Source organism: Carcharodon carcharias, chromosome 6, assembly GCF_017639515.1.
Source record: "Carcharodon carcharias isolate sCarCar2 chromosome 6, sCarCar2.pri, whole genome shotgun sequence".
In the NCBI taxonomy this organism is placed as follows: Eukaryota; Metazoa; Chordata; class Chondrichthyes; order Lamniformes; family Lamnidae; genus Carcharodon; species Carcharodon carcharias.
Window position 1 is genome coordinate 124687765 of NC_054472.1, and position 14652 is coordinate 124702416.

Genomic DNA, 14652 nt, shown 5'->3' on the forward strand with positions numbered 1-14652 from the left:
AGCTCTTTGAATGAAGATTATGACTTGGTGTCATTGCCCTGCCTTTTCCCTGTACCCCTGCACATTGTTTCTATTCAAATAATCATCTAATGCCCTCTTGAATGCCTCGATTGAACCTGCCTCCACTACATTCCAGGCAGTGCATTCCAGACCCGAACCACTCATTGTGTGAAAAAGTGTTTTTCTCACATCGCATTTGCTTCTTTTGCAAATCATTTTAAATGTGTGCCCTCTCATTCTTGATCCTTTTACACGAAGGAACAGCTTCTTCCTATCTACTGTATCCAGCCCCCTCATGATTTTGAACATCTCTATCAAATCTCCTCTCAGCCTTCTTCTCTCCAAGGAGAACAGTCCCAACCTCTCCAATCCATCCTCATAGCTGAAGTTTCTCATCCCTGGAACTATTATAAACCTCTTCTGCACTTTCTCTAATGCATTCACATCCTTCCTATAATGTTGCGCCCAGAATTGTACGCAATATTGCAGCTGAGGTCTAATGAGAGTCTTTTTTACAGTCAGCATAACCTCCCTGCTCTTGTACTTGTTCCAGGTATTTCTGTTTTTGTTTTGCTCTTGTACTTTATGCTCCTATTAATAAAGCCCAGGATACTATATGCGTATTAACTGCTTTCTCTACCTGTCCTGCCACCTTCAATGGTCTATGCACATATATACCCAAGTCTTTCTGCTCCTGTACCCCCTCAAAATGTAACCCTTTATTTTATATTGTCTATCCATGTTCTTCCTACCAAAATGCATTACCTCACACTTCTCCACATTGAACTTCATCTGCCACCTACCTGCCCAATCTACCAACTTGTCTATGTCCCCTAGAAGTTCTACACCGTCCTCCTCACAGTTCCCAACCCTCCCAAGCTTCATATCATCCGCAAACTTTGAAATTCTCCCCTGCACACCAAGATCTAGATCGTTAATATATATCAGGAAAAGCAAGGGTCCCAATACCGACCCCTGGGGAACTCAACTACAACCTGCCATCATCCTAAAAATATCCATTGACCATTACTATCTGCTTCTTTTTTTTAGCCAATTTTAAATCCGTGTTGATATTGTCCCCTTTATTCCATGAGCAATAATTTTTCTTACAAGTCTGTTGTGTGGCACTGTATCAAATGTCTTGGAAGTCCATGTACACCACATCAAGAGCATCACCCCCTCAACTTTTTTAGTTACCTCTTCAAAAAACTCCAGCAAGTTAGTTAAACATGATTTCCCCTTTAGAAATCCATGCTGGCTCTTCCTTATCAACCCATATTTTTCCATGTACTAATTCTATCCTGAATAATAATTTCTAGAATCTTACCCACCACTGAAGTTAAATTGACTAGTCTGTAATTGTTGGGCTTATCCTTACAACCTTTTTTGAATAAGGGCGTAATGTTTGCAATTCTCCAATCCTCTGGAACCACCCCCGAGCCTAGGGAATACTGAAAAGTTATGGCCAGTGCCCCCGCAATTTCTACTCTAATTTCCTTCAACATCCTTGGATGCATCTCATCTGGTCTCAATGCCTTGTCAGCTTCAAGTTCCGACAGTCTATTCAACATTTCCTCCTTGTCAATTTGAACCCTTCTAGTGACAGAGTTTCCTGGTCTGTCACCATGGCTTGGGTACCATCTACCTCCTCGGTAAAGACGGATGTAAAGTATACATTTAATACCTCATCCATGCATAAATTCCCTTTTAGGCCCCTAATTGGCCCTACTCCTCCTTTTACCACCGTTTTACCATTTATATGGCTGAAGGAGACTTTGGGATTCCCCTTTCTGTAAGATGCCAGCCTTTTCTCATAATGCCTCTCCGCTTCCCTAATTTGCTTTTTCACCTCCCCTCCGAATCTTCTGTATTCCTCTCGGTTCTCAACTCTATTTTCCCCCTGACACCTGTCATAAATACACTTTTTCTTCTTTATCTTAATTTATATCTCCTTTTTCATCCAGGGAGCTCTGGTTTGTTTGTCCTACCTTTCCCTTTCAATGGAATATACCTTGACCGTGCCTGAACCAATTCTTTTTTGAAGGTAGTCCATTGTTCAGCTACAGTTTTTCCCATCAATCTTTAGTTCCAGTCTATCTGGCCAAGCTCTGTTCTTGCTCCATTGAAGTAAGTTGCGTAATTTCAGGATGATCTACTCTTAACTATAGATTAACTGCTGCAATGTGACACACAATGTCACATTAACAATTAACATATCTAACATAGTGCCATCTACAGGATTAATAGGTACTACAGGCATTTATAATGAGTTTTTAAGGAAACGCGTAACTCATATTTAATTTAATTTATAGATAGATTTATTTTGATGCTGGCCTTATGGCTGCTGGCTACAAAATATTGCAAATAATTTTAACCACATCGGGGAAATTGACAGGATTGAATTTCTGAGCTGCTTTACACTCCACCTGATTGTACCTTGCATTAACTTTGTTCAAAGTAAAATTGGGTGATGTATAAAACGGGAGGGCCAATTTGGTCTCCAGTTCCCAACAGGTCAAGGTTAGGTTAAAATTACATTCATTAACTTGGATAATTTTGTTTATGATCATTGAGGTCCAGCATTAAAATATTAATTTTAAAAAATGCAATTCAGACAATAGATGCAAACAAGATGAATAATGAGGCTGAATTTAATTGAGGGATTTGTTAACTGCTAATGAGAAACAATAAGAATTATTGTACTGGAACTACCCGTTTATCTAATTTATATTAGCTTGCTTCAATACTATTTAATCAGCTATTTAATTGCATAACATTAGTTTAATTCAAGTGCACAATATTAATTAATTGTGCTGATTTTCTTCATTAAGTTATTGAACATTATTCAACAAGCAGCTTTCAAACTTGGCTGAATAAGAAAGTAAGTGTGGTGTGATGCACTAATATTAAATCAACACTGGGAAAACACTGATATGAGGAGTACTTATATAAAATAGATACATGATTTAATGACTACAGTTATATAGGTGCAAAATAAATATATATTTTTATGACATTGCTTGATATCGAAATAAAGATCTGACACAGAGACAAGAGTGTTACCATCCATCAACTGCTTTATGCAACGAAAGATTGTGGGTTGGAGCCTTCCCCAGGAGTTTAAGTTCATAAATAAGTCCTCTGGAGCACAATAACATCAGACGTGTAATCCTTTGGAAGCGACACCCTTGCCTATTCTATTATTATTTTATTGCTGTTTGCTGTGTCAAAAATGGCTTCAATGTTACCCATTCAACAGCATGATTTTCACTTAAAAGCAATGAATTTTATGTGAAATAGTTTTACATCTGATAAGGGGATGTATAAATAAAGAATTTTTAAAAAATTCATTCACAGGTTGTGGGATTCGCTGGCTGGGCCAGCATTTATTGCACATCCCTAGTTGCCCTAGAGAAGGTGGTGGTGAGCTGTCTTCTTGAACCGCTGCACTCCACGTGGTGTAGGTACACCCACAGTGCTATTAGGGAGCTCCAGAATTTTGATCCAGCAACAGTGAAGGAACGGTGATATATTTCCAAGTCAGGAGAGTGAGTGACTTGGAGGGAACTTCTAGGTGGTGGTGTTCCCATCTAACTGCTGCCCTTGTCCTTCTAGATGGTAGCGATTGTGGGTGTGATGGGTTACTCCCCACTTGCTTGGATGAGTTCAGGTCCCACAATGCTCAAGAAGCTTGACACCATCCAGGACAAAGCAGCCCACTTGATTGGCACCGCTTTCAGTGGTAGTGGGCTTGGAAGGTGCTGTTGAAGGAGGCTTGGTGAATTCCTGCAGTGCACCTTGTAGATGGTACACACTGCTGCTACTTTGCGTCTGTGGTGGAGGGAGTAAATGTTAGTGGATGCGGTGCCAATCAAGCGGGCTGCTTTGTCCTGGACGTGTCAAGTTTCTTGAGTATTGTGGGAGCTGCACTCATCCAGGCAAGTGGGGAGTTACCCATCAACCCCTGACTTGTGCCTTGTAGATGGTGAAGATGGGGAGACAGGAGGTGGATTACTCGTTGCATGATTCCTAGCCTCTGACCTGCTCTTTTAACCACTGGATGATATCCAGGCTTGGCTGACAAATGGCAAGTAACATTCATGTCACACAAGTGCCAAGCAATGATAATTTCCAACAAGGGAAAATCTGACCATCACCACTTGACATTCAATGGCATTACCATTGCTGAATCCCCCACTATCAATGTCCTAAGGGATTACCATTGACCAGAAACTGAACTAGACCAGCCATATAAATACTTACAAAACACATAAGAAGCTTGACACCATCCAGGACAGGCACGCCATTCACAAACATTCACTCCCTCCACCACCAATGAACAGTGGCAGCAGTGTGTACCATCTACAAGATGCACTGCAGAAACTCACCAAGGCTCCTTAGACAACATCTTCCAAAACCACAACCACTGCCTTCTAGAAGGACAAGGGCAGCAGACACATGGGAACACCAACACCTGGAAGTTCCCCTCCAAGCCACTCACCATCCTGACTTGGAAATATATTGCCGTTCCTTCACTGTCGCTGGGTCAAAATCCTGGAACTCCCTTCCTAACAGCACTGTGGGTGTACCTACACCATATGGATTGCAGCAATTTCAAGAAGGCAGCTCACCGCCACCACCTGAAGGGTAATTAGGGATGAGCAATAAACGCTGGCCCAGTCAGTAACAATCACATCCTGTGAACGAATAAAGAAAAATAAAATACCTCCTCACAGCTATAATTGCTTCTTTAACCAATATTGCGAACATCACTCCTTTTTAATCCCCTTCTCTATTCCAGCTGAAATCCTCATTACCAGGAATGCCAAGTTGCTGTTCCTGACTTTCTTATTGTTTCAGTAATGGCTATATCGTACTTCCATGTGTATATCTGTGCTCTCAGCTGATCTGCCTTCTTCACTAGACTCCTTACATTCAAGCATGTACCATTTATCACTGAACAAAGCCTTTGTTGCTTATTTTCTAGCCTTTGTTTCCTCTGCCTTTCCTTCTTACCTACAAATTTTCTGCCTTCAATTTCCAGCTTTGTTTCTTTTTCCCTTCTGAATCTACACTCAGATTCCTATTCTCCTGTCAAGGTATCCTCCCCAGTTGCAGTATCAAAACATTCCACCACAATATTGGTTCCAGCCCTACTGAGGTGCAACACGTCACCCAGAACCTAATGCCCCAGGAATCTAAACCTCACCCCCACCCCTCCCCCACCTCTGTAGACATGTGTTCAACTCTATTATACGTCTTTTTCTACACTCACTAGTTTGTGACACTAAAAGTAATTCAGAGATTACTTTTGTTAAAAATTGTAAATCACATACTGTTGACTCACATGATTTAATCGCACCCCAGAGCTCCTCCCACAATCTCACTGTGTGTCACTGTTGATGTCAGGTTATCAAAATTCCAAAAGTCCTCTATGAAATGAAAGGAAATTCAATATGGAGATGCCAAATAGATTCTGGAATCAAGTGATAAACAATATACGCTATCCATTTTCATGGCTGCTGCATCAGTTGGGTATTGGGAGGATTTCCCTCTGTGTTATTTCCAGGTACTCTTCCCAGAGGATAGCAATGTATGATTTTGGCAGCAGGTCATGACCAGAGTTAACATTGTGCCATGAACTAGTGAAGATACAAAAAACACAGCAGGCTTTAAGGAACCTGGCAAGATACAATATATATACTGTATAATAATTGCACAATACAATATATATTGGCTAATATATAACTAATTAGCCCAAGATTGTTGGCACGTAATGTTGCCTATTAATCTGCCCCATGCCTGAAGTCTCCCGACCTCTAGCTGCCACCGCCACCCCCCGCCTCCCCATCTTGATGCTAACCTTGTTTAAGGAAGATCGTGATTCCACCCCTTACAAAATTCCAAGGAAGGCCCATATCCAGTATACCCTATACACAGTATACCCAAACTAATTTACAGTCATACTCCTATTCAAATTATGGTTGGATTTCCAGCCACAATATCGGAGTGAGTACTTACAGTTACTTACATAAAAACATTCATAAAAATATATAAAAGAAAGAAAAAATTGATAAGAACCATATTCATCTATTTAACTGGATAGCACCATTTTTAATCCTTACTTAACTAATATCAAAAATGTTCACGCACATTTATTATTTTTCTATCATACCAGCCGATGATAATTTCTCACAGAGTCCTTTAAATGAGCAGTAGAATTCCGACATTGTTACATCCATAGCAGTCCCAGCAGCTGGTAACTGTGACATATGGCAGTGGCTCATTTGCCAAGAAGTTCATTTTGAAGTTTCATCATATTGGAGTGAAATACTATTACTGCATCCTTTATGTTTTAGGTTATCAGATTCACTTTGTCCGGTGAACCCTAACAAATAAGTAAGACCACAAATAGTGTATTGTGTACAGTTTGGTCTCCTTCATTCAGGAGAGATATACTTGCATTGGAAGCAGGTCAGAGAAGTTTCAATAGGCTGTTTCCAGGGATGAAGGGGTTATCTTATGAGGCAAGGTTGAACAGGTTGGGTGTATACTCATGCATGTTGAAAAAATATGAAAAGTGACCTTATTGAAACATATAGAAGATTCTGAGGGGGCTTGATAGGGTAGATGCTGAGAGGATGTTTCCCCTCAAGGTAGAATCTAGAACTAGAGGACAAGGTTTAAAAATAAGGGATATCTCATTTAAGGTGGAGATGAGGAGGAATTTCTTCTCTCAGAGGTTCGTAATCTTTGGAATTCTCTACCCCAGAGAGCTCTGGAGGCTGGGCCATTGACAATATTCAAGGCTGAGTTAGATAGATTTTTGATTGACAAGGAAGTCAAGGGTAATGTGGACAGGGTAGTGGAGTTAAGGCCACAATCAGATCAGCCATGATCTCATTGAATGAGGCTCGAGGGCCAAATGGCTTAATCCTGCTCCTATTTCTTATATTCTTACATTCTTAAAATGTTTCAGGTTGATGACTTTCATCAGAACTCTGACTCTTTAATATAGGAATTTAGGCTTAGGCCCATACCTCAATATTTTTTAATTTCTGAAGCTATTTTTAAATTGTGTAACCTCTATACTGAACGGAGAAAATTTCATGTGTAGGATTGTTTAATTTTATGGAGTTATAGTTGAGAAATTGCCTTTGTCAAGGAATCATATTACTTTATAAATAAGTACCTAAAGAATTTACAACATCCCTAAATGAGGATATGAACATATCTAAATTTCAACACAGCTAAGAATGGAAAGATATGATATGGAAAATATCCAAAATCACATGAATCCTGGGGCTGAATTTTTGATCACTGGGAGGAGGCGGGACCCGAGGAAGACCAGGGCACAAAATCGGAACCGATTGCAGCGTGCCAGCTCTTCGATGCAGTGCCACCCCCATTGCTTTTTGTAAAGGAGTTGAAAGCTGCAAGCTGCCCAAATACTGTGGCTCAGCAGGAAGATGGTTGTGATTATTGGAGGTCAATCATCTCAGTCCCAGGACATCACTGCAGGAGTCCCTCTGGGTAGCGTCCTATGCTCAACCATCTTCAACTGCTTCATCAATGACCTCATCTCCATCATAAGGTCAGAAGTTCACTGATGATTACACAATGTTCAGCACCATTCGTGACTCCTCAGATACTGAAACAATCTATGTCCATATGCGGCAAGATCTAGACAACATTCAGGCTTGGGCTCAAAAGTCTCAAGTTACATTCATGCCATGCAAATGCCAGGCAATGACCAACTCCAATAAGAAAGAATGCAAACATTTCCCCTTGACATTCAATAGCATTAACATTGCTGAATTCCCCCATTATCAACATCCTGGGTGTTACCATTGACCAGAAACTGAACTGGGCTAGCCATATAAGTACTGTAGCTACAAGAGCAGGTCAGAAGCTGGGAATTCTTTTGAGAGTAACTCACCTCCTGACTCCTCAAAGCCTGTCCACCATCTACAAGGCACGAGTTGGGAGTATGATGGAATACACTACACTTGCCTGGATAAATGCAGCTCCAACAGTACTCAAGAATCCAAGACAAAGCTTGATTGGCATCCCATCCACTCCCAAAGCACAGTGGCAGCAGTATGTACAATCTGTAAGATGTACTTCAGCAACTCACCAAGCTTCCTTTGAAAGTACCTTCCAAACCCACGATCTCTACCACCAAGAAGAACAAAGGCAGCAGGCGCATGATGTTATGACCAGGTGAGAAGGGGTGAACTGGTCCCCTCCTATTCAGCCTTCTCACTTGATAACAACAAAGGTTTAAGTTTCTTTTTCACAAGGATATGCCTTTTCCAAATGCAAATGTGTTTAGCTATTTAAGTTGTGAGCAATAAGGGGGCAATCAAAGTATGTTTTCTTGAGTCAAAGTAAGAGCATATTTATTAACTATTAAACCCAAGTGAAAAACACACAGGTATCAGAAATAAGGGAAGTTAGAATCTAATAAAATCAAGTTAAAAGAATATATACGGTTACGTGTCCTTTGATTGTCCTTGAGGGATTTTTAAACATTGCAGCCAATTTGGATTAGCCGGTTTCATGTATGCAGTCAGATGTAGAAGATGTTGCAATAATTACGAGACCTCAGTTTGCTGGTAGGTTTGCTGGTCAGGCCCAAGAGCAGGCTTACAAGAAGGTCATCCACCCTGCCTGTGTGCTCTGCCATCCTCTCTACAGTCTTTTTTAAATAAAACCAATAATCAAAAATAAACTAAGAGAGGGTGACAGCTTGGTGGGGCTTTGTAACATAAGATCAAAACTTCAAAAGGGAACTTACAAAAATCAAATCAAAGTATCATTCCCGGGAGGTGATGGTGCACCCCAGCCCCAGCGGCACTCACCAGTGGCAGAAGGCCTGAAGCGTACCAGTAGGCATCATATGATCCCTCACCAGCATCATCAGGCCACGGTCAAAATTGCAGTAGAGGGGCAGACAGTCAGGTTGGAAGACCCCCTCGACCACTCGCTGCTTGGACCTGTTGATGGCCGCATTGGCCAGGCCCAGGAGCAGGCTTACAAGGGGGTCCTCCTCGTTCCCCACGCCCCAACTGGTCAGGTTTAAGGAGTGTCTTAAGGAGGAGAGGTAGTGAAGTTCAGGAGCCATCTTCTTTTTACTCTTTTGAGCACTCAAACCAAATTATGAACAAACGGACATAAGGAATAGCAGCTGAGTTAGGCCATTTGGCTCCTCGAGCCTGCTCCACCAGCCAATAAGATCATGGGTGATCTGTTCGTGTTTTTAGCTCTACATTCCCATCTACCCTGGTAACCTTTGATTTCTTTGCTTAACAAGAATCTATCTACCTCTGCCTTAAAAATATTCAATGACGCCGCCTCCACTATCTTCTGAGGCAGTGTTCCAAAGTCGCACAACCCTCTGAGAGAAAAATGTTTTCCTCATCCTAAAAGGGTGACCCCTAATTTTAAAACAGTGCCCACCCCTCATTCTAGATTCACCCACACAAGGAAACATCCTTTCCACATCCACCTTGTCAATGCCGTTCAGAATCTTATATACTTCACTCTAGTCACCCCTCACTGTACTAAACTCCAGTGTGTCTCACCTTTCCTCATAACACAAATTGAACAAATTAAATTAATTTCAACAAAAGGAACAGTTCTTTAAAGGGACACTGAAACTAAAAACAAAATCTTAAAGGAACTAACCAAATCAAAGTAAAATATTGTTCTGGAGGTCGATAATGCACCCCAGACCCCATGGTGCCTATTGGTCATGAAAGGCCTCAAGTGTGCTGGTGGACACTGCGTGCTCCCTATGCAAGGACACCCAGCCATGAACATAGCCGCAGAAGAAGGGCAGAAAGTCAGGTCAGGAGGGAGTTGCCCTGGGAGTTCTCAACATCGACTCTGGACCCCATGAAGTCTCATGGCATCAGGCCAAACATGGGCAAGGAAACCTCCTGGTGATTACCACCTACTGCGCCCCCCCACTCTCAGCGGATGAATCAGTGATCCTGCATGTTGAACACCACTTGTAGTAAGCACTGAGGGTGGCAAGGGCACAGAATGTATTCTGAGTGAGGGACTTCAATGTCCAAGAGTGACTCGGAAGCACCACTACTGACCAAACTGACTAAGCCCTAAAACACATAACTGCTAGACTGCGTCCGTGGCAGGTGATAATGGAACCAACAAGAGGGAAATACCTACTTGACCTCATCCTCACCAATCTACCTGTCACAGATGCATCTGATCATGACAGTATTGGTAGGAGTGACCACTGTACAGTCCTTGTGGAGGCAAAGTCTCACATTTACATTGAGGATACCCTCCATCGTGTTGTATGGAACACCAGCATGCTAAATGGGATGGATTTTGAACAGACCTAGCCACTCAAACCTGGGAATCCATGAGAGGCTATGGACCATCAGCAGCAGTGGAATTGTATTCAACCACAATCTGTAACTTCATGGCCCAGCATATCCCTCACTCTAACAATACCATCAAACCCGGGATTAACACTGGTTCAATGAAGAGTGCAGGAGGGCATGACATGAGTAGCACCAGGCATACCTAAAAATGGGGTGTCAACCTGGTGAAGATACAACACACAACTACTTGCATGCCAAACAATGGAAGCAGCAAGTGATAGACAGGGCTAAGCGATCCTACAACCAATGGATCAGATCTAAGCTCCGCAGTCCTGCTACATCCAGCTGTGAATAGTGCTGTACAGTTAAACAACTAACTGAGAAATAACTGGGAAAATATCTCTATCCTCAATGATGGGGGAGCCCATCACATCAGTGCAAAAGATAAGGCTGAAGCATTTGCAACAATCTTCAGCATCAAGTGCCCAGTTGGTGATCCATCTCAGCCTCCTCCTGAGGTCCACAGCATCACAGATGCCAGTCTTCATCCATTTCAATTCACTCCATGTGATATCAAGAATTGGCTGAAGGCACTGGATACAGAAAAGGCTATGGGCCCTGGCAACATTCCAGTAATAGTACTGAAGACTTGTGCTCCAGAACTAGTTGTGCCCTTAGCCAAGCTGTTCCAGTACAGCTACACACTGGAATATACCCGGCAATGTGAAAAATTGCCCAGGTATGTTCTATCCATAAAAAGCATGACATATCCAAATCAGTCAATTACCACCCCATCAGTTTACTCTTGATCATCAGCAAAGCGATGGAAGCGATCGTTGACAGTGCTATCAAGCAGCACTTACTCAGAAACAACCTACTCACTGATGCTCAGTTTGGGTTCTGCCAGGGCCACTCAGCTCCTGACATCATTACAGCCTTAGTCCAAACATGGACAAAAGAGCTGTACTCAAGAGGTGAGGTGAGAGTGAGTGCTCTTGACATTGAGGCTACATTTGACCGAGTGTAGAATCAAGGAGTCCTAGCCACACTGGATTCAGTGGGAATCAGAGGGAAAACCCTCCACTGGTTGGAGTCATACCTATCACAAACGAAGATGGTCATTCACCTCAGTCTCAGGAAATCACTGCATGAGTTCCTCAGGTTAGTGTCCTAGGCCCAACAAACTTCATCAATGACCTTCCCTCTATCATAAGGTCAGAAGTGGGGATTTTTGCTGATGATTGCTGGGAATTTTGAGGCGAGTAACTCACCTATTGACTCCCCAAAACCTGTCCACTATCTACAAGGCACAAGTCAAGTGTGTGATGGAGTACTCCCCACTTGCCCGGATGAATACAGCTCCATCAATGCTCAAGAAGCTCCACACCATCCAGAACAAAGCAGCTCACTTGACTGGCATGGCACCCACCACCTTCAACATTGATTCCCTGCACCACTGACACAGTGGCAGCAGTGTTTACTATCTACAAGATGCACTGCAGCAACTCACCAAGCTCCCTTTTATTTTATTCATTCACAGCATGTGGGCTTCCCTGGCTGGGTCAGCATTTATTGCCTGTGTCTAGTCATCCTTGAGAAGCTGATAGTATGCTGTCTTCTCGAACTGCTGCAATCCATGTGGTGTAGGTACACCCACAGTGCTGTTAGGAAGGGAGTTCCAGCATTTTGACCCAGCAACAGTAAAGGAACAGCGATATATTTCCAAGTCAAAGTGGTGAGTGACTTGGAGGGGAACTTCCAAGTCATGGTGTTCTCATCTATCTGCTGCCCTTGTCCTTCTAGATGGTGGTGATGGTGGGTTTGGAGGGCGCTGCTGAAGGATCTTTGGTGAATTGCTGCAGTGCATCTTGTAGATGGTACACACTGTTGCTACTGTGCGTCAGTGGTGGAGGGAGTGAATGTTTGTGGATGTGGTGTCAATCAGGTGGGCTGCTTTGTCCTGGATGGTGTCAAGCTTCCTGAGTGTTGTGGGAGTTCCACTCACCAGGCAAGTGGGGAGTATTCCATCATACTCCTGACTCCTTCGACAACATCTTTCAAACCCAAGGCCTCTACCACCTAGAAGGACAAGGGCAGCACCACCTGCAAGCTCCCCTCCAAGCCAAACACCATCCTGACTTGGAATTATGTCGCTGTTCCTTCATTGTCGCTGGGTCAAAATACTGGAACTCCCTCCCAAACACCACATGGAGGGTAGCAGTTCAAGAAGGCAGCTCACCACCACCTTCTCAAGGACAACTAGGAATGGGCAATAAAAATGCTGGTCTAGCCAGCGACGCCCACATCCCGTGAAAGAATAAATATAAAGCTGCCAGATTGCCAGTGTCTTTTCTGGCTACATATCTCCTGGAAGACAGTGGGGCCACTGTGCAAGATGGTGGCAGGGGAGTTAAGTTCCAATTGTGCTGGTGGCCACCTGATCCCCGTGGCTCTCACAGATCATAGCTAACACAGGAGTTACCAGGCCGAAGCTGAATTATTGCCCAGTGATTTCAGATTCTCTCCCTACAGCACTGCCTTCCTTCTGACCTGTCGGACAATTGAATGTCAGACGCTGTTCTTTAGTGTGTCAGCAGCACTGCCCTTTAAATTGAGCCCCAGAACCTCCTTCCAGGTCAAGGTCTAAATGACATCCCGGCCTAGGCCATCAATTTTCTGGCACTCCCTCAGGTTGGCTGCTAATTGGCCAGCTGGTACTTAACTGTGGCTAGAACAAGTGGCAGGGTGGAAGTGGGCATGCCTCAGGCTTCGGCTTCTACTGCTGTGACCCCTCCACAATTCATAAAATTCAGGCCCTTGTCTCTGCAAACAGTAGCTCAAATACCCTTACTCAGTTCTGAACAGTTCAACTCTGTGCAATAGTTTGGTTAAGATGTAGAAACAGTATATTTCTTTTAAAAAGAGTTCTGTATCCTGCGGACCAGCTAAAAAAACTGAAAAAAAATATTTTTGATTACTAAACAGTGAACTATGAAGAGCAAGTGGCCAAGTTAAATAATAAGAGCATTTGTATTCTATCTAAGGATTTCAATCTAAATTTTCAACCCCAAAAGTTATATTACCATGATCAAGGCTGTAATGTTTTACAGCTCACTGAATGCAGCAATAGTAGCTGAACACTGAGGAATAGCTAATGCGGTTCCAATTTTAAAAAGGTCAGAAGCATGATCTTCAGAATTATAGATCCATTGGTTTGACATTTGTAGTTGGAAAAATCATGTAATATATTGTAAAGAATTAAATCTGTGTATTTAATGGGATTGAAGGTAATAATTAAAGGCCAATTTGGGTCTACTAAAGGCAAGCTTCACCTTCTCATTTATTGAAGCCTTTAAAGATGTAACGTAACTGGTGGATAAGGGTGATGTGGGGGTGTTATATATTGTATTGTTCAGAAGGTACTTAATGGTCAGGTCTCACAAGCGAGTGGTGAATCAGAGGATGGTAAGTCCAGGCCTTCAGTGACTCATGGTATTATTGTGAAACCAGGAGGAGTTTCTAGCTCCATAACAATTTAACTTTTAAAATACCTTTCCTTTTTGAGTGGTTCTTTCAACGCATTCTGGAGAGACTGCTAAAGACCGGGTACAACTAGGTGGACTTTGCACCATGCAAGGTCTGTCCATTTGCACCTAAAATTTGCAATCAGCTTAGGAGTCTGATTTGTATAGTAAAGTAGCCTTATCCTTGTTCCAAGTGGACGGAGTGCAGGCTGCCTGAATATGGCATCAGAAGTGTTTTGGGTATTAATGAGGCAGTGATTTTCAACTCTTGTATACCCTTTCTCAATCACAAAATAGACACTGTTACAATTCCCTGTGGGGATCCTTGACCAAAAGAACCAAATTTATTGATTAACCTCCAATTGAAAAATTATCAAACCAGGTTTTTTTTTGTAACTTTTACTTCATCATGAATCAGGGTTCTGCCCATGCAACCTTCCACACAATGGCACACATCATTCTGGAACCTTCTAAACTCTCACTCCCATTGGTCATGGTAGCGTGAATTCATCAGAACCACCGTTACCAATGCATGGTATGGCCAATTCTGGGCATTTAATCACTTGGAAGTGAAAAGAACAGCAGTGGCAGTCCTAAGTGTACTTTGATTGCTCAGGAATCCAGGCCTCTGACTTGACTTGCTGACTGCCTCCTCTCTCCACTCTTCCATTTAGTCTTTGTCTCTCTGCCACGCAGCCTCGGTATTTTAATTTCCTTCCTGTTGGTACTGCTTCTGGGTCGAGGGGTCACCAGGTCACATGGACCAATATTTT